Here is a 21,594-nt window from a genome sequence, read left to right as displayed (position 1 = left end):
AATGTCCATTTTCAATAAATAATCTTTAATAGATTTCGATATATTGGAAAAAATCGATTTTTATTTCGTAACTTCTAAGAGCTGTAACTTTTTTTATGTACACATTTGTACTAAGGTAAGTTAGGTTCAATCCAACTATTTTTGGTCCCAGAATATGTGATTTAATATATGACCTGCAGTTTTCTTACACCCTGTATTATTCTGATTAAACGTCATTCTCATTAAAACTTTTCTAAAGTTTTCATTCTTATAACTTTGCCTTAGATCACAATAAGTAATTGTCCATCTTGTTAAAAATGACAGCTAGCACATTTATTGCCAACAGGCATACTAAAAAAATATCCGTCCGTTAAAAGGCTGTTATGTTTGGTTTTCCGGGCCTTAAAAATGAGGAAATTTTTTAAGGTTGTTCCTAAGGAATTCTAAGAATTTCTAAGGATTTTTAAAAATACTTTCTAATAATAAAATAAACTGAAAAAGTAAATCCAGTAACAACAGAAAACAGGAAGTACAATTACAACAATTTATAGGAAGAATATAGTATAGAGTAAGAGGGTGGCAGATAAACGGACTATTAGACATATATATCAAGAAGTAAAGGCAACAGAATCATGAGAATTCGAATGAAGGGGTTTTGAAGAGTGATCTATTTAATGAAAATATATTTATCTATTCCCTACTTCCGGTTATACCGGAAGTGGCTTATAACTTCGTTTTTTGAAATGGTACACTTAAAATGATACTCTTTCTTAAAATATGACGTTTCGTGGAAACTTTCACACCCTGTAGAATTGTAGTAGATTGACATCAAAAACTCTGTGTATTTCAAATGATTTTTAATATAGTCTGCTATTGTTAAAAAATATTAGTATAGCTAAATGTGGAATTTTAGTATACAGGGTTAGTCGAGAAACTCGGAATAAGTATTTTCTGAGTTTTCTTAAATGGAACATCCTGTATTTTAGTATTGTAATTAAATATTTCCCATACCCAACTGCCTTAATTTGTGCTTAATTGTTAATCGCACCAACAATCTTAACTACGTAGGTATTTTGATAGCTCAACCATTATTGGTAATTTTAAGGATTAGTCTAGAATAATATATATTTATTTCCGAAAAATTATTTGTTTATTTATAATTACATAAAAAGTATCATAAAATATATTTCATTACAGTACTAAAATACAGGGTGTTTCATTTAAGAAAACTCAGAAAATACTCATTTCGAGTTTCGACGAACCCTGTATATTAAAATTAAAAAATACTATGTTCTATATGAACAATACCTAACAGTAGCAGACTATACTAAAATCATTTAAACATGAATATAATTTTTCATGTCAAACTACTACAATTCTATAGGCTGTGAATGCTACTACAATATTAAGATAAATCGTAATTATCTTTTAAACTACCCAGTATAAAATTACAAAACCTCATATTTTAACAAAAAACAGCTCGAGGAGAATCCAAAAATGTAAAAATATATAGAGTGTTTCATTTAAATAAAAGAAGTTATAAGCAACTTCCAGTATAACCAGAAGAAGCAAATAGATGAAAATATTTTCGTTAAATAGACCACTCTTTAAAACCCCTTCATTTCAATTTTCATGATTATGTTGCCTTTAGTTCTTGAGATATTTCTAATAGGCTGTTTATCTGCCTCAACGTGTATAGAAACGTAGCGGGATGTAGATAAAACAGAGGTAGATGGGGTAGTTTTTTTGTGATTTTTTGATGAACCATCGCAATAAAAGAATATTATTCTTGAACTACTCTCTTCTCAATGGATGTTGGTAACTACAATTGCAAACTCTTCTCTGTCTTCACCTGTTTTTATTGGCTGTTCAAAATGTAACCCTGTTTATTGTCGGATGGATGTTTCTTAGCCACGACAGTATTTTCCTTCTTAGTTCTGTCTTTCCTTCCATCTTTACTTTCACCACAAGTTGAGCATATTGGTACTTATTATTTCTCAGTATGTGGCCTAGGTATGACGTTTTTATAAATTTGACTGTGTCGAAAAGTTCTCTTTCCGTGCCTATTCTATGCAGCAATTCTTGGTTTGAGGTATGCGATGTCCATGAAATTTTGGGGCTTGTCCGGTAGATCCACATTTCAAAGGTCTCTAATTTATTTACGGTTGATGGTTTAAGAGTCCATGTCTCAACTGCGTAGACAAGAGTCGATCAGACGTAGCATTTTAATAAACGTAGTCGAATTTGGAGTTTTATTTAAGAATCACAAAACATTTGGTCCAAGAGCTGTGAGACATTTTTGAGTAGGTATTTTAGGCAACCTGAAAATTTTTCAGCTGACTATTCCATGATAGCCTAATACAAAAATGCCGGTCTGGCTGGAGGGTAGCGGTTATTTTCCCCAAAAATCCCCCCCAAAGTTAAACAAAAGGGTAAAAATTGTTATTACAAAAAATATCATTGACGTGACTTTAAAGTAAATTTATATATTCAAATATAAAGAAAATAAACAGGCCATGCGATTTAAGGGCGATTTTAACTCTGCAAGATACTTGCATGGGCGCCCCAGGATTATTTTCAGGGGATGCATCTGCTTCAGAAGATTTCATCTGAATCTGTACATACTATTAAGAAGTATATAATATACAACTATACATGCATAGCTATGTATGTACATTCCTTCCGGACAGGGAGGTGCAATTGTTATTTGACAGGGTATTTTTTAATAATAAAAATAAATATTCTAAAAAAGACAGGTTTTTTTTTGGTGAAATTTTCCAATTGTCAGGTGATCAAAAAAATTACGCGTGAATATAAATGAAAAGCGCTATAGGTCAGCAGCAGTGTGAGAAAGATCGTATACCGATAGCTGTTTGCGTCCTCTGTTGTAGCTGAGCGAGTCCGTTCGCAGGAGAAAAATCACATAACCTGGCCATATCCATGTTGTTGTTTCTCGAAACGTTAGAGTAATTATTATATATTATAGTTTTTTAAGTAACTTTTTCTTAATTAAAGAAAAATAATACGTATTTTACAATAGACTTTTCAAATATGATAGAAAAAGACAAATTTATTATTATAAATATATAGGTAGAAAAGTATAAAACTATAAACTAAATTATTTCTGTGGCCGAGTCTTGTACTTCTTCTTCAAACTCCTCATCTGAGCCTTAATATTCATTCTCTTCCTCTTCGTCAGACTCCCCTCGAGACTCAGATTCCTCTTCTACATGATCTGTAAATAGTTGTATCATTAATTAATTTAGTTGCTACGTATTCTCCGTCCTTTTATACGGAGTCGAAGCCTGGACAATCACATGCTCATCTGAAGAAAGACTTACCGTTGTTGAGATGTGGAGTTATCGAATACGTAACAAACACGGAAACATTAAGAAAGATGAAAAAGGCAAAAGAAATACTCAACACTATGAAGGAAAGAAACATGAGCTACTTTGGTCATATACTAAGAAATAAAAAACGTGATGTGATTGGTTATATAAGGAAAAGTATTAAGCATTGGTTATATAAGTAAGAATACGTAGCAACTCAATCAATTAACCACTAATTAATTTTTCATTAATTCTAAATACATATTACAACTATTTACAGATCAGGTAGAAGAATCTAAGTATCGAGGGGAGTCTGATGAAGAAGAAGAGAATGTATATTTATTTTAGCTCATTTTTCTTTCCTTCATAGTGTTGAGTATTTCTTATTTTGCCTTTTTCATCTTTCTTAATGTTTCCCTGTGTGTTAAGTGTTGTGTGCATGATATTTTTTACATTATTCGATAACACCACATCTCAACAATGGCAAGTCTTTCTTCAGATGCGCCCGTGATTGTCCAGGCTTCGACTCTGTATAAAAGGACAGAGAATACGTAGCAACTTAATTAATTAATCACAGATTATTTTTAATTAATTCTAAATACATATTACAAGTATTTACAGATCATGTAGAAGAGGAATCTGAGTCTCGAGGAGAGTCTGACGAAGAAGATGAGAATGAACATTTAAGCTCCGATTAGAAATTTGAAGAAGAAGTACAAGATTCGGACACAGAATTAATTTAGTTTATAGTTTTATACTTTTCTACCTATATATTTATAATAATAAATTTGTCTTTTTCTATCATATTTGCAAAATCTATTGTATAGTACGTATTATTTTTCTTTAATTAAGAAAAAGTTACTTGAAAAACTATAATATATAATAATTACTCTAACGTTTCGAGAAACAACAACATGGATATCGCCAGGTTATGTGATTTTTCTCGAGCGAACGGACTCGCTCAGCTACAACAGAGGACGCAAACAGCTATCGGTATAAGCTCTTTCTCACACTGCTGCTTACCTATAGTGGTTTCATTTATATGCACGCGTAATTTGTTTGATCACATGGCAATTGGATAATGTCACCAAAAAAAACGTGTCTTTTTTAGAATATTTATATTTAAAATTAAAAAATACCCTGCCAAAATAACAATTGCACCTCCCTGTCCGGAAGGAATGTACATAGGTATGCATGTATAATTGTATATTTTATACTCATTAATAGTATGTACAGATTCAGATGAAACCTTCTGAAGTTCAGATGCACCCCCTGAAAATAATCCTGGGGCGCCCATGCAAGTATCTTGCAGAGTTAAAATCGCCCTCAAATCGCCTTGTCTGTTTATTTTCTTTATATTTGAATATTTAAATTTACTTTCAAGTCATATCAATGATATTTTTTTGTAAAAAAATTTTTACTCTTTTTTTAAATTTGGGGGGGATTTTTGGGGAAAATAACCGCTACCCTCCAGCCAGACCGGCATTTTTGTATTAGGCTATCATAGAAGAGTCACCTGAAAAATTTTCAGGTTGCCTAAAATACCTACTCAAAAATGTCTCACAGCTCTTATACTAATTTTTTGATTGTTTCGAAAGATTTTCTGACCTGTTCTATTGTCTATCTTAGGTCAAGATCAGTATTTGTGCTGCTATCGATATAACATCCCAGGTACTTAAATCTATTGACCTTTTCTAAAATGTGCCCATTTATTGTGCAAGGTTGAGGTTGGTTTTGGATTTTTCGGATTGACATCAAAGAGAAAAATAGGTAGATATCAATACAAAATAAGCAGTTAATATAATACAAGTATACATACTGAATAAATAAACGCAGAAACAGTTGTACAGAAAAAATAAGCAGTGGTTAGAATATAAAGACCAAATTTTTGAAGTCTTTTTACAGAAACGCGTTTCGACAAGTCTGTCTTAAATACTTTTCAAACTTTATCTGTTTAGTAGAATAGAATAGAATAGAATAGAAATATGCTTTAATGTCACTGAAAATTGTTACAATTTTATGGACAAAGCTTACATACAGTCAAAAGAAAAAGAATATCAATAACAATAACAAATAACAACTACAATTTACTAAAATTAGATAAATCGTCAATATACAGTAAATATGATATAAAACCAAAGACAAAAACAATTAATTTCAAAATTTATATAAATTTCAAATTGAACATACTTACAACAAATAAAACACAACATTAGGAAATGACAGTTTAAGCTACTGCGTGTGAAACACAATTTTCTTAGTTATTCATTTAGAAATTCTTCTATTGAATAATATGGTCTTTTAGATAGATAGGCTTTGGTTATTTTACGGAACTTTGGGAAAGATGTTGCAGATTTAAGTTGTAAAGGGAGATGGTTGTAAAGTTTTGTTGCGAAATATAATATAGATTTCTTTACTAACTCAGTGGATGGGATCGGTAAATAAATATCAAATATTGAATTTCTGGTGGAGTAAATATGATTGGGCCTTGCTGGAAAGACATGAAGGTGTTTACAAAATAAACAAACCGTTTCTAGAATATATAAAGATGGAAGTGTTAAAATTCCGTGATTTCTGAAGTAACTTTTGCAATGTGTAGATCTTTTGAGGCCAAACAGATATCTTATTGCTCTTTTTTGCAATTTAAAAATAACATCAAATTGAGCAGCTGTACTAGAACCCCAAAAAGGAAGACCATATCGAAGATGAGAATTGAACAACGAAAAATATGTTATTTTAGAAGATGCTAAATTAAGTTCTTTTGAGACAGGTCTTATTGCATAGCAAGCTGAGACGAGTTTCTTACTTAACGAATCGATATGAAGGGACTATTTGAGGTTGCTGTTTAAAAAAATACCAAGAAATTTTACAGAATCAACGGTACTGATCTGTCTGTTATTAAGAGGCAAAGGTTGAAGAGCTCCTTTATAGGACAATACTAGTGTTTTATCTATATTAAAAGAGAGTAAATTATAGTCAGACCAGATCTTTATCGTCAGTAGATCTGAAGTTATAATTTCATGAAGAGATGCAATAGTTGAGATGCTACAAGTGATACTGGTATCATCAGCAAAAAGAAAAATTTTCCCATCAATTTTTAAATTAGTGATGTCATTTATAAAGATAAGGAACAGAAGAGGACCTAATACCGAGCCTTGCGGTACTCCACATACAATGTTTTTGAGACTAGAGTCAGTATCTAATGCTTTAAAACAGTCAACAAGGAAATGAAGCGACATTGAGCATCATTTATGACTCTCCATTATCAGGTAGTTCGGATCCTTACGAACAGGTAGTTCATGCATGAAATTAGCAAGACTTATATTAATACATTAATGTGAATAGACCTCTCCATAACCTTTTTAAAAATTCATATGTTTAACACGTTAAACCAGTCAACAAGGATCTAACCTTCGTGGAGTTTTATTTATATACCTATGTAGTTGGTCTTTCTTATCCGATCAGTATAGCAGAAAATTAGCAAAAACTCATGTATATGACATAGATGAAGATGATAAAGAACTGATTTACAAAAAAAGTCTTAGGAGAAAAAGTACCAAAAGATAAAAGTAGGTACAGTAACGAAACAGAAAGCGGTGTAAAACAAATCCTAAATCAGCACAAATGAAGCTGAAGTACACTAAATAGAGACTGAAACGATATAAATAAGAGCCGAATAAAAACAGGTAACGATCAAAATTTTTCATTAAATTTTTTAGAGAAAAACAAGGAAATAGGAAAAAGCGAAAAATGAAAAAAACTAATGAAGTATTTATCGGACTATCCTTCTACTATTTTCGCTGGGAATAAGCTACAATTTTACTTTGAAATTAAGATTATTATTTGACGTTTTATTTTTCCTTTCGGAAATCGTTATTAACATACGAAGTGCAAATCAAAACGTCAAATTATAATCTTAATTTGAAAGTAAAATTTTGGCTTATCCTAACTAAAGTAGTAAACTGCAATAAGATGCCACAAGAAAATAGCTTCAGAACAACATAAGAGCGTAGGCGCATTATTTTGGACCAATGCTTTTTAAATGCATGCATATTTTAATCTGAGAAAACTAATAAATAATTTTTTTTTTAATTTAAACGCACAATGAAATATTACAACAAAATGTTACTTTTGAATGAGAAATTTTAAACTAAAATTCACACTAAATTTTCTCTTTTCTTTTCTCGCTTCTATCTTATTAAAATTAAATTTTAGGTACTTATTTAATTATCCGAGACTTCCGACCCTCGGTAATATTGGAATCTTTCATTCTGCGTTTAAATTTTTTAAAAATACTTATAAGTTTTCTAAGGATTCGAAAAGAATAAATGCGGTTAAAAAGCAATGGCCCGAAAATTTTCGCCTACGCTCTTGTTAGATAGATAGTATTGATGCACTGTCAGAGTCAGAACCATGGATTATATCTAGACAAAAACGTGCCACTAAACTTTTCTAGACCGAAATGACTTAACACTAAAGATTATCTACTAAAAATCTGTAAAAAAACTAGGCAGTACAAACCACATGAAAATTAAGAGTAGAGGATTCCATGAAAAAATAGACTTGACATAAATTACATTAAAATTGAAAAAAAAATAAAGTAATGCAACGGAAGTAACTGTCTTTTATATTTTTTTTATTGTATTAAATTAATTTACTCTTATGTCAAATTTTGAGGACTAGTCGTTGTAGACTATCTTTATCTTGGGCTATCAATATTGCTCGTATGCGTAACAGGTTACTTTTAGTTTTTTATTTCTCATTCTGTCTCATCTTCCTTTGTTGAAACTGTTAATGATTTGTCTTATGTCTATAGATTCTGTAAGTTGCTTTGTGGATGTTTTCAATAGTTTTTATGATATTTAAGGGAACTTCTCTGTTATGGAGAAGGTGGATTACATCTGAGTCTGATTTTGTCAAATTCTTTCTCCAAGTCAATCAAACACTGAAACGATGGTCTATAAGCCAAGCCGCACACCAAAGAAACATGAAACGAAAAACATGAAACATGAAACGAAAAACATGTTTCATGAAAAGAAAACGCTGCTAAACAAATCGCAAAGTCCGCCTACCAATGAAACGAGTGTGATTCATGCTCATGGCACATTTTTATTTTCGGAGAGTTTCATAAATGGCCGGACATATATTTGTTTAGCAGTGGTTTATTTCCATGAAACGTAATTTACGTTTCATGTTTCTTTTATGTGCGGCCTGCCTTACAGTCTAGTTACTTTTCAGTAATTTATTTAAGGTTTAGGTTAGTTGTTAAAAAGTATATACCCCTATAGTTTCCTGGCTGTTTTTATATCCTTTTTGAATAACAGAATTAGTTCGCACGTTCTCCATTCTTGCAGTATTTTACTGTGTTTGTAATTTTGTTAATTAGTGTTTGGTTATTTTTCTGTCATTGCTGCTAAATAATATTTCAATAATTCGTTTGGTGTTCCATCTTTACCTGCAGTTTTCTGTTTTTCAGCTTTTCGAGTGACGTTCGAAATTCCTTTGTATGTATGTGAACTATTTAGTTGGTTATTTTGAAAAATATTTTTAATGAAGGTTCAGTTTGCAATTCTTTTTCCATTTAAAATACCTGATTTGTGTATTATATTAAAACATCCACAGAAATTAACTATTGTAATCTTGGTTTAATATCTACTGTTAAAGTGTTCTTCACTAAACTTAAAACGACTGAGGCCATAATGGTAGGAAAATTCTATTAAAGTGGCAGTTAGTGCACTTTCCTGTTTAAAAGAAAAAGAAGGCGGTCTAAAATGGAGGGAAAATAAATGATTGTACAGCGGACGTTACTCTTAGAGTAAAGTTTTCAAGTCAAATATATCAACTGGATGAAGTTTTAAAAACAAAGTTAAATACTATTTAGATACATTGAAAAGGGCACACCACTGTATGTGTGTGTGTCCGTTCCACTGGCAGTAAAAACGAACTCAGTCAACCGAATCCGTACCGATGAACGAAAATCCCGAAACCCCCAGAATAGCGGGAGAACAAAAGTGGAACAGAAATGGCACATCGCCGGCAGGAGATAGAACGGGACGGCTAGAGAGCCGATCGATATCAGGAGCCGCCCTGACGGGTCTGTCGTAATGGTGGGAACACGGAGACTAATTGAGAAGCGTTACCCTTATGCTAGCGACAAAATACGGTCCAAATTGTACTTAAAAAAATAATAATGATCTTGGGTTATAGTTTAACTTCTGAAATATATTATAAAATATTTTCGTCACGTCCTCACCGTTTTTGCGACTAAAAATAGGTCTGTAATAAAGCGTTATATACGAATTTTTTTACTGACATCCCAATTTATTACAATCTGCATTTTTTTTACATAATGTAAGCATTAACCCTAGAAAGGTGGACTATTATTTACTGGACTGACTACTGGTTTAACTGTACTTTCGGCATTTTTACATCTAGCAAAAAATTGGAAAAACAAATTACAAATATAATTATAAACACTTTTATTACAGAAAATTTGAAAAATGTATATCTTAAGGGCACAAATATAAATAGAGCAGATATACACTATTTGTTTGTACATACTATATATATTGTACATACAGGGTGATTGATTAGTGAGGTAAAGCTCAATAGATCCGTTATAGTAATAGATAGCAATAAAAGTTAATAACAAAAATTGTAGACAACTTTGAGATTTATATTACAAAATTAGTTAGAATGATAACCTAGTGGCAGACCAAATTCATGTTTTTTTTTAAATGGAGCACCCTTTATTTTATCTTATATTCAAAATCTCCTTAACTGTCCCATCACAAAATTATAAAGGTTCGTTATGTTATATAGAGTATGTACAAAGTTATAACCAATTTTATATTAAAATCGTAACAAGTTCAACATCCTCTATACATAAAAATAAGCACAACAGAAATGGTTGATTGGTGACATATTTTTTTATTAATTGTCAAAATTTTTAAAAATGGTTGATGCTGCTAATTTTCTTTATACCAAATACAGGGTGAGACAAAACGCAAGTACATCGTTTTCTCAGTAATTTTAAATATAACACCCTGTACTTTATATCACAATTAAAAAGTATCATTACCGTACTTTAAGTTTTGTATAATATTCCCTATGCCTAAATTTATTAGTTTTCGACATATTTTTATTTTTCAGAACAAATTAATAATTAGGCGTCTAAATTTTTCCAAATTTTAAGTAAGTCATGACTGAATCGTTTTTATGAAACGTAGGTTCATCTCCAAATTATTGTACATTATCCAAGAAATATATCTGTTAATTGATTTTATTTAAGGACCATTCACAAAATAATATTCTCGTTTCAAAATTTTTCTGAATTAATTCTTGGTACATTTGAATGCGGTAAGGGTGCATTCTGTTTTTTGCAAGAATTTTTTGTACAGAGTAGTAAGTTTGTTCTTTTTCTTTGAAAATATTTCGAATACTTGTATTTGGATCTTCAGTAACTGCCAGCAACACATCTATTTCGTTTTCCTCTGTTACAGTACTTTTTGTCTGTTAGTGTTTTTCATACTTAACTGAACCAGTGCGGTTTAAACCGATCCTTTAATTTTTCAAAAATTGCTTGTAGGTTGTCGTCTTCCAGGGAACCACTCATGATAAATTCTTATTGATAATATTGCATTTTGATTGCACTCCCCCAATATCCGGCCAGATTTACCATTTCCTCAACAGTAAAATGCATCTTAACTATTTAATAACAAAATAACAGTTTTATCATGATGAATTGACAGTTTTCGACCACTCCGTCATGGCTTACTTAAAATTTGGAAAAATTTCGACACTTATTAATAAGTTGCTCTAAAAAAACGAAAATATCTCTAAATCTAATAAATTTAGACATAGGGAATGTTACATAAAAATTAAAGTATGGTAATATTACTTTTCAATAGTGATATAAAATATAGGGTGTTCCATTTAAAAATACTGTGAAAATAATGTACTTGCGTTCTGACTCACCCTGTATTCGGTATAAATAAAATTAGCAATATTAATCAGTATTGAAAATTTTGACAATTAACACAAAAATATGGCACCAATAAACCATTTCTCTTGTTCTTATATTTATTTAAACAGGATGTTATTTAAACAGAACTTGTTACGATTTTCATATAAAATTGGTTATAACTTCGTACATACCTTGTATAACCTATAACAGACCTTTATATTTTTGTGATAAAGAAGTTAAGGAGATTCCGAATATGAAATAAAATACAGGGTGTTCCATGTAAAAAAAACATAAGTTTGGTCTGCCACTCTGTTATCGAACACCCTGTAACATTTATACAAATTTTGTAATATGAATCCCAAAGTTGTCTATAATTTTTTTTTATTAAATTTTATTGCTATCTATTATTATAGCCGATCTATTAAGCTTTACCCCACTAATCAACCACCCTGTACAGTACAGTGAGGACGTTTAGGTTGGAATAAATTCATTTTCTCGAGAATGAGCAATTTTGGAGAAAAATCTGGAAACAGGTCAATTTTTATCGATCTTTTGGCATATATTATACTAGTTACGTCATCGACCTGGGCGTGATGACGTAATCGATGATTTTTTTAAATGGAAGTAGGTGTCGTGTGACAGCTCATATGTAGGGTTATTTAATTCTCTTTTCAGTAATATAAACGTTAGGTAACATAATATAAACGTTAGGTAACATAATATAAACATAAACAGTTGGTCTGTGCCCAGTGAACTGGCAAGTACCTAGTTTTTTCGAGCAGGCAAGCATGTTGCCCTTTAAGCATGTACTTAATTTAATCTTGTAACATCGACTGGTAGTCACCAGATTTTCATAAAATTAAACATGTAAACCATATATTATTAAGTTACCACTTTAAATAGTATGCTAGTTACAATTAGTTAGCAGAATGCGCTGAAGATGTTCTGAATTAGAACGAAAACGTTTTGCGCGACATTTTATGAAGTTTTTTAATAAACTATTTTATACCAGTATACAATTTTTTTTACTTTTATTACTACCAAATTTATAAGTTTTTACTTCGGTATGAGTTGCTAACATAATTATTTATACATAGTGTCCAAAAATTTTTTGTTGAAATAAACTAATTGGGACAAAAAGAAGAAATCATGTAATTTATTTAATTAAAAATACATTTTAGTGCTGCCAGAAAACAGAAAAAAATGTTTATTTGGCAGACAAATATTGTTTTTCGCTTAAATTCAAAAATAATGCTCCCACCTGCCTGTCTTTTAGCAGTTTTAACATTCAATTTAAGCGAAAAGCAATGTTTATTTGTGAACAAAACAATTTAACTATTTTTTGACAACAGTAAAATGTATTTTGAATTAAATAAATTGCTTACATTCTTCTTTTAATGTCAATTAATCTAATAAAAAAAATTGACACCGTGTATAAATAATTATGTTAATAATTATATTGCTGAATAGAGAATTGAATACCCTTTCAAATGAGCTAGCACACCACTATTCTCATTTAAAAAAATAATCAGTTACGTCATACGCCTAAACTGATGACGTCACTAGTATGATATACGATATACATGCCGAAAAATCATAATTCAAATATAAAATTCGACCAGTTTCTGGATTTGTCTCCAAAATCGCCAATTCTCGAAAAAAAAATGAATTTATTCCAACCTAAACGCCCTCACTGTATACTGACTCGATGTTCCCAATATAATGTTATGACATTAGTTTCAATATGTAGTAAGTAGTCATGCGCCTCGTTTCACTAGTACAATTAATAGCAAAATACCTGTCGTTTCTTTTCTTCAGGTAACCGACGTTCAACTTCTTCCCAAATTTTGAGGAAGGTATAACTGCTCAAAACTGTAAAGTGGACTATCGTAAAATTTACAACGTGTTTCAAAAAATGTACACCACCTGTTAAATCAAGACTAAAGAAACAGTCACTGAGGAGTGCATGGGCATAAGTTATGCGATTGCACCTTAACTGCGACGAAATCGTTAAAGAATCCCGCAACATTCCTTATGGAAAAGTGGCCCCGGTCAAAGGTTACCCCCCGTTAAGTTAGGCAAAATGCCCTCCCTCCCAGAATTCAATTTTTTTCATTTTATTACGTTGTGTTCAACTAAAAAATGGGATTACGCGGATTTTTAGCTCGCCACCCTCCTTACCCCTTCACTTACAACCAAAAACGTATAATTTTTTTTAGTTGGGTTGAAATTGATTTAAAAATTTCAAAAAATTCACACGTGTAGCTGAGGCTTTTATAAAACGTGTTCATTTTTTATGGACCCGTAGGTCGAGTGTACATAACCTAACAATTTTTTGAAACTTTTTGAAAATTTTTAATTTTTTTTTTTTGAGATATATGTAGGTCCAATTTTTTTACATATTATGTATTTCATCAAAAACTATCTCTCTGATTTTTTTCAGATTTTTACGTCGGGTGCGCCATCTTGAAAAATCCGGAAGACTGTTATTTAGGGGGTTTTTGGGGATTTTGTCCATTTTATAGACTTCAAAATAGGTCAACTCAAGGTTTTGTTAATAGGTTATGTATAATTTGAAATAACTGAGTATTTTAGGATATTCAAGAATTGGGCGAAACACTTTTAAACCCCCCCCCCAAAACCATGGTTTTTAAAGTTTAGTAAGAGTTTCTGCGGGTCTAATCATACTTTTTGAAGTCGATACATCCTGAATATTTTTTTTATTTTTTTACGTTCTATGTGAATAAAAAACTAGGACTCACCGCAATTTTAGCTAACCACCCCCTTCTCCCTCCCCCACAGACAAAAAATATTAATTTTTCGATTTTATTTTTTTAAGTTAGTGTGCAATTAAATTATATATTACAAAAAATTCACACTTACAGCTGAGGCTTTTACAAAAGATCTATTTTTATGGACCCGAAGATCGAGTGTACATAACCTCAATTTTTTTTGTTTTTTTAATAGGTACTTATTTTTTTTTTTTTGATATTGCTGCATGTCTATTTTTTTGCGTTTTGTGTATTTTATCAAAAACTGTATTTCCGACTTTTGTCAGTTTTTCCTCATTTTATAGACCTAAAAAAAATTAACTCAAGGTTTTTTATAGGTTATGTATAATTTTAAATAACTGAATTTTTAGGGATACTCAAAAATTGTGCAAAACACCTCTTAAGCCCCCAAAAACTATGTTTTTTCAAATTTTTTAAAGGTTTTTGAGCGGTTACTCATACAGGCGATCCCGTATATATTATTTTCATATACAGTGTATCCCTGTAAGTTGTATCCATATGGAAAACTTTTTTATTATTAATTTTACGAAAAAAAGTTATTCTTCATAAAAAGCTCTGCATGGTCCAAAACCTAAGATTTAACCATCAAATATCAAATTTTTTCAATATTATACGAGGTATGTCAAAAAGTTTGAATTTCACTTAAGAGTAAAGTAGCTTTATTTTTCACAATATTGAAAATTGCTATTATGAAAAGTTGTTTGGAATTAAAAACTATATTCTAGTATGCAATTACATCCTTCTAATTGAAAATTTTTTTAGAGAAATTATGGATAACTAACTTTATTTTCAGTGGTTAATTATTTATATGGGAAATAAGCCACAATTAAAATGAAAAAAATAATTTTATTAACGTTTCGACGCCCAAATCGGGTGCCGTTGTCAAAATACAAAATATTACTAAAATAAACTAAAGTGTTGTTGCTAAGCAAAAAAATTCTTCTAATAATTTATTTAATCTCACTCATTTATATTGGCAATTCAGACATATATTATACATTTTAAAGTAGAAGACTTTAAAATGATATTGCCAATATTTATGAGTTGCGTTCCTGGGACGACTTACTGAAAGATAGTTCATTCGATTACATGAAATTAACCCCAACTCAAGAATATCCGTCATAAAAAATTATAGCATGTGATATGTCTTTAAAAAGACAACCAAATGCAACGACAGTAAAATTCTCGCGTTAGAGACTTCATAGTAAATCACAAGGGAAAACCAGGAAAAACCCTGTGATACTATCCCGACATCGTAAGTATTTGGTCTTACATTAATTTACTCTCAAAAAATAATAATACCAAATTCTGACTTGTAACATGTTTAAATTATAAATAATATTAATAATACTAGATATATAAGTAATACTAAATATAAAAGTTGTCTTTTTAAAGACATATCACATGCTATAATTTTTTATGACGGATATTCTTGAGTTGGGGTTAATTTCATGTAATCGAATGAACTATCTTTCAGTAAGTCGTCCCAGGAACGCAACTCATAAATATTGGCAATATCATTTTAAAGTCTTCTACTTTAAAATGTATAATATATGTCTGAATTGCCAATATAAATGAGTGAGATTAAATAAATTATTAGAAGAATTTTTTTGCTTAGCAACAACACTTTAGTTTATTTTAGTAATATTTTGTATTTTGACAACGGCACCCGATTTGGGCGTCGAAACGTTAATAAAATTATTTTTTTCATTTTAATTGTGGCTTATTTCCCATATAAATAATTAATCATAAAAATGCCACAAGGAAATAGCTTCAGAACAACATTTATTTTCAGTTATTTCAACTCATATAACTCTTTTATTATTAACTTTACGAAAAAAGTGATTTTTAATAAAAAGTTCTGCATGGTCCAAAACCTAAAATACAACCATCTTATGTCAAATTTTATCAATTTTATTGGAGGTATGTCAAAAATATGAATTTGGCTCAAGAATATAATACGTTTATTTTTCACAATATCGAAAATTGATATTATGAAAAGTAATTTAGAATTAAAAACTATGTTTCAGTATGTAATTACATCCTTCTAATTGAAATATTCTGAACTATAAAGGTACTTTACTTTTGATCTAAATTTATCTTTTTTGAGATACCTCGTATAAAATTGATAAAATTTGATATAAGATGGTTGTATTTTAGGTTTAAGACCATTCAGAACTTTTTATTAAGTATCACTTTTTTTCGTAAAATTAATAATAAATGAGTTATCAGAATTGAAATAACTGAAAATAATGTTAGTTTAGTTATCCATAATTTTTCAAAATTTTTTTTTTCAATTAGAATGATGTAATTGCATATTATAATATACTTTTTCATTCCAAACAACTTTTCGTAATACCAATTTTTAATATTGCGAAAAATGAAGCTAATTTACTCTTGAGTGAGATTCAAACTTTTTGACATACCTCGTATAACATTCATAAAATTTAATATCTGATGGTTGAGATGGTTGAATCTTGGGTTTTGGCCCATGCAGAACTTTTTATAAAGAATAACTTTTTTTCGTAAAATTAATAATAAAAATTTTTTCCATGTGGATACTGTATATAATATTTCATATTATATATGAAAGTTTGGTCAATGATAGTACTCAGTGCGTAGATTAAAAAAGTCCAGGGGACCTAGGTCTGGAAAACTATTATTCTGAATTTACAGCCTTCTGAAAATACCGGATTCAGGTGTTCAGTGTTCGTCAATTGCACTAATTTACAGTCAGGTTAACAAAAAAAAAAAAAAAAATGATATATTATTAAAAGAACAGATAACTATTTTATGCATATTTTCATACTGAATTATAAATCCGAGGTCAAAAATAGATGCATAGTATTTTAACCTTCAGAAAACCTCCGAAAAGACCTCTGAAAACTAAAGACGAGCGATAGAAAATATGCTGCTAGAGCGACATAATAATTATCATGTTTTCATGAATGCTTCACACTTATCCAATACCAGGATAGCTGCAATTACGCCGTATCTTCAGAAAACTACTGAACAGTGGTGGACCTACGGGGGGCATAGGGAAAGTCTCTCCCCATCACGGTCCAAAATTAAAGAAAAAATATAAATTAACGTATAGATAGTTGAAGATAACTTTGCCATGAAACCAGATTTTGCCATAAACGATTTAAATTTACCTTAATTTCTTCTTCTTACTGTGCCTATCCGTTCCGAAAGTTGACGATCAGATAGGTTCCGAATACTTGCTGCTATTAGAAAAAGTCCAACTGTAGATGTGTTGAACCACTTTCTCAGGTTTTAAACCAAAGATATGCTTCTTCTCCCTTGTCCTCTCTTTCCAAATACTTTGCCATGAAGAATAAGCTGCAATAAGCCACATTTATCTCTCTTCATTCCTCATAACATGGCCCAGATATTTCAATTGGAGCTCTTTAAATGTGTTATTAATCTCATATTCCTTGCCCTTGCCCATACTATGTAGGACCTCAACAATAGTCCCAGGATCAACCCATAAAACTCTGAAAATGCTTTTGTAACAACACATCTCGAAGAGCTCTAGTTTTTTCAAAGAAACTCTAGAAAGTGTCCAGACCTCTACTTCTTTTAATAACGTCGAAAACACATAGCATCTGATAATAGAGATGCTGGTATGAAGTGGTCAGTCCTCTTTCTCAGTCGTTTCCTCAGTGTCGTGATTCCCTATAATACGAGCAACTATCTCTTTCCATCGGCTTCTGTCCTGAGCTTCCCTCATGGATTCAGAGAATGTCTTTCCACTGGCTTTCTTCCGTCTATCGAGTAGGTGAGCGACCTCTACTTCTGCGCCCTTCAACGTTTCCCGAAACTATAAGTCTCTCAAGATTATCATCACTTCTTCTGCAATATGGACGAAAAGGTGGAAAATATGGAAAAGGTTAAGACGGTGGAGAGGCAAATAGAGGAAAGTCGAGTCTGAATATTAAGCTCTTGGAGGATTGAGTGAGTTGTTCTGTGTTCCGTCCGTGAGGTCCGAAGCATTCTTCTCCAGCATCACATTTCAAAGGCGTCAATCCTTTTTCTGTCGTCTGATTTCATTGTCCATGTTTCGGATCCGTAATTAAATATGGGAAAAATTAAGGCACGTACGAATCTTATTTTAGTGTTCTTCGACAAGGAGCGATCTTTCCAGATTTTCGATAATCGACTCATAGCGTTTTTGGTCATGCCTATTCTCCTACGTATTTCTGTTTCACAAGATCCTGTATTACTGATGTAGGATCCTAGATAATTGAGCTCGGTAACCACTTCAAACTGGTCTAAGGCTCCTCTTGTCTGAAGTGAATTTGAATAATCTGCTATCATAATTTTTGTTTTTTGTTTATTGATCTTGAGACCACGTCTATTGCTTTCGGCTTGCACTAGCTGCAGCAGGCTGGACGTTTCTTCTTCGGATGCAGTTATTAATGTTGTATCAACTGCATATCTGAGATTTGAGATCTTCTTTCCTGCGATAGAAATACCGCCATTCCATTTGTCGATTGCTTTTCTCATTATATATTCCCCATAGAAATTAAAAAGACTTGGAGATAGAATACATCCTTGTCGGACTCCTCTACCTATTTTAAAAGGATCTGACTTATGGTATTCAATTCTTATTCTGGTTTCATTATTCTCATATAGGCTTTTCACCAGAGCTGACAGATGATCAGGAACCCCCATCTCATGTCGAACTTTCCACAAAACTGGCCAGTCTACACAGTCAAATGCCTTCTGATAATCCAGAAAGCAGATGATCATCGGAATTTTGAATTTTCGTGCTTTCTCAATGAGTTGTCCCATATTAAGAATTTTCTCCCTTGTGCCTTTACCCTTCACAAAGCCTGCCTGTTCTTGTGGTGTTTGTCTATCCAGGTATGTCTATAGTGGTCAGTAGTAACTATTAAAAAGAGATTTCATCGTTATGAACGCTGATTTTGCTTTTCTTATGCGTTGGTCCATTTCAGTACAGTAGGTGGTCTCCTTATTAATTTTTTGTATGTTAGTTATGTTATTTAACCAATAGCCGTGTATTTAATATTTCGCGTTTACTAACTACCACGTACTTGGTTTTTTTCGTATTGAGATCAAGTCAATGTTCACTACTTATATCTGATATACGCGATACTATTCTTTGCGAACAATGTAACCTATCTGCACAAGCTACTGCGTTGTCGGCATATCTAATATTGTAAGGACGCACTCTGTTGACTTGCTATGCTTGCTCGAAGATACGTTCAGCATAAATATTAAATAACATCGTAGACAGAATGCAACCTTGTCTTAGTTCTCTATCTATGGAGACTGCCTCTGTCAACTGGTCATCTACTTTAATGTTGGCAGTTTGGTTGTAATATAAATAATTATGTATGATTCTTAAGTCTCGATCATCAAAGACCGCTTCTTTCAAGATTATTATGAGTAAATCTTTCTTGTAGGAGACTACTACCCCAGTGAGCTTTATAAGTGGACTGTTTTTATCATAGGGTGAATTTAAAATAAAAAAATAACAGAAAAAAAAACGGATCTTAAAGTAACTTTTAATAGAAAGTTTTCCTATCTTGTCAATTATCGATGAACAATATTGAGCAGGCCTGCTATGTCTTCGTACTGCTATTGCTGAGTTAGAGAAGTCTGAGTTTACTAAGAGAGTTGGTTGGCGTATGTGTCTTTTCAAATAATACGAGTAGGTAGGCAATTATAAAACAAAAAAAATGTGTGTGTACTTTGTACGCACGTAAGAAGTTACACTTCTATTATATAATTCCAACGAAATAAATATACTTATATAATATTATAGACCGGTCACTCTATTAGAGTATAGGTCGCTCAGATTCATGAACTCGTTTAATCCATTTCATGCGGTGGATTGGTCCGCATAAGTCCTCCGCATTATCCTTTATAGATTTTCGTGCTTTTTTGCTTGCTCTGTAATCTGTTTCCATTCTTTCCTATTCTGTATTTTTGCTCTCCAGCCTCTAATTTCCATATTGGATATATCCTCTGGCAGTTGATCTTCCCAACTTATTTTCGGTCTTCCTCTAGGTCTGTTTATTACTGGCGTTCAATCTGTTATCTGCCTAATTAGTGCATCTGCTCCTCTTATTTGGATATGGCCAAACCATTTTAGTCTTTGTGCTTTAATGAATCTCACTATGTCTTCTCCTTCCATTAGGTTTCTTATTTCGTGATTCATCAGAATTCGTATTTCTCCTTGATCTGTTTTGATTGGACCATGTATTCTCCTCATAATTTTTCTTTCTATTATTCTCAGTTTTTCTTCATCTTTTTTTGTAAGGCACATTGCTTCTGCTCCATAGGTGATGACTGGTCTAATTGCCGCTCTATATATCTTGGTCTTTGTTTTCTTGCTCAGGTTTTTATCTTTAAGTAACTTGTGGTATTTCCAGAATGCATTATTCCCTGCTTTAACTCTTTAATTTATCTCTATGTTTCTTCTGTTTTGACCATCTACTATCATTCTTAAGTATTTAAAGCAGTCAACCCTTTGGAATACATTATCACTTATTCCTATTTCTTTTATTCTATTTGCTTGGTCTTGATTTCTCGTACTTATTAAGTATTATGTTTTTTTTGTGATTAATTATTAACCCCCTAATTTTTGCGTCTCTTTTCATTGTTAGCAGTGCATCTTCTAGACTTCTCTTGTCACGGGCCATCAACCTTAGGTCATTTGCATGCCCTATTATTTGTGTAGAACTTTGGATTATTGTCTTTTTTGTTAGCTATGTGCTTCTAATTACTCCCTCCAAAGCTATATTAAAGAGCGTTGTCGATAGGCTGTCACCTTGTCTTACCCCAGGTTATATGTTGATATTCTTTGTTTCACCATCCACTGTTTTAACCTTTGCTGTTGAGTCCTTCATTGTCATTCTGGTCAATCTTATTAATTTTGCAGCTATATTCATATTTTTCATTTCTTTTAATATCTGTTTTCTGTTGCTGTCAATAGCCTGCTGGAAATCAATAAACAGTATGTGCAATTCTATGCCATGTTCGTAACTTTTTTCGATTGTTTGCGTTAAAACGTGGATTGCATCCATTGTTGATCTCCCTTTTCTAAATCCCTGTTGGTACGGTCCTAGGGTTTTTTCTGTGAATCTGGTTACACCGTAGTTAACCGAGCTATCAAGACCCGTGCTATTGACGTGTCGGATATAATCACACGTCACGGTGACAAATAGATCAAAGTGAAGTATAAAAATAGATATTTTATTATCTTACGCCCGAGGAAGACAAATCCAAAGACAAAAAAATTATAATAAATAATACATTTACTAAGAACACTAATAATATTAATATATTATATTCTTTTGATGACTTATTTGCGCTGATACATACATAATTTGAAATATTAGCAACGAACTACATACTGTCTGTCTGCACATGCGCCAGGGAATTATAAAATTTCACCTTCGATCTTAAAGAAGTATAACTTCAAAAACTTTAAGGTCTTTCCTTGAAAAAAGATAAAAATGAATAGTTTAACTCACTGAAATATTTGTCTACTCGT

The sequence above is a fragment of the Diabrotica virgifera genome, chromosome 2 (assembly GCF_917563875.1).
Source record: "Diabrotica virgifera virgifera chromosome 2, PGI_DIABVI_V3a".
NCBI lineage: Eukaryota > Metazoa > Arthropoda > Insecta > Coleoptera > Chrysomelidae > Diabrotica > Diabrotica virgifera.
Note: the sequence above shows the minus strand (reverse complement) of the source record.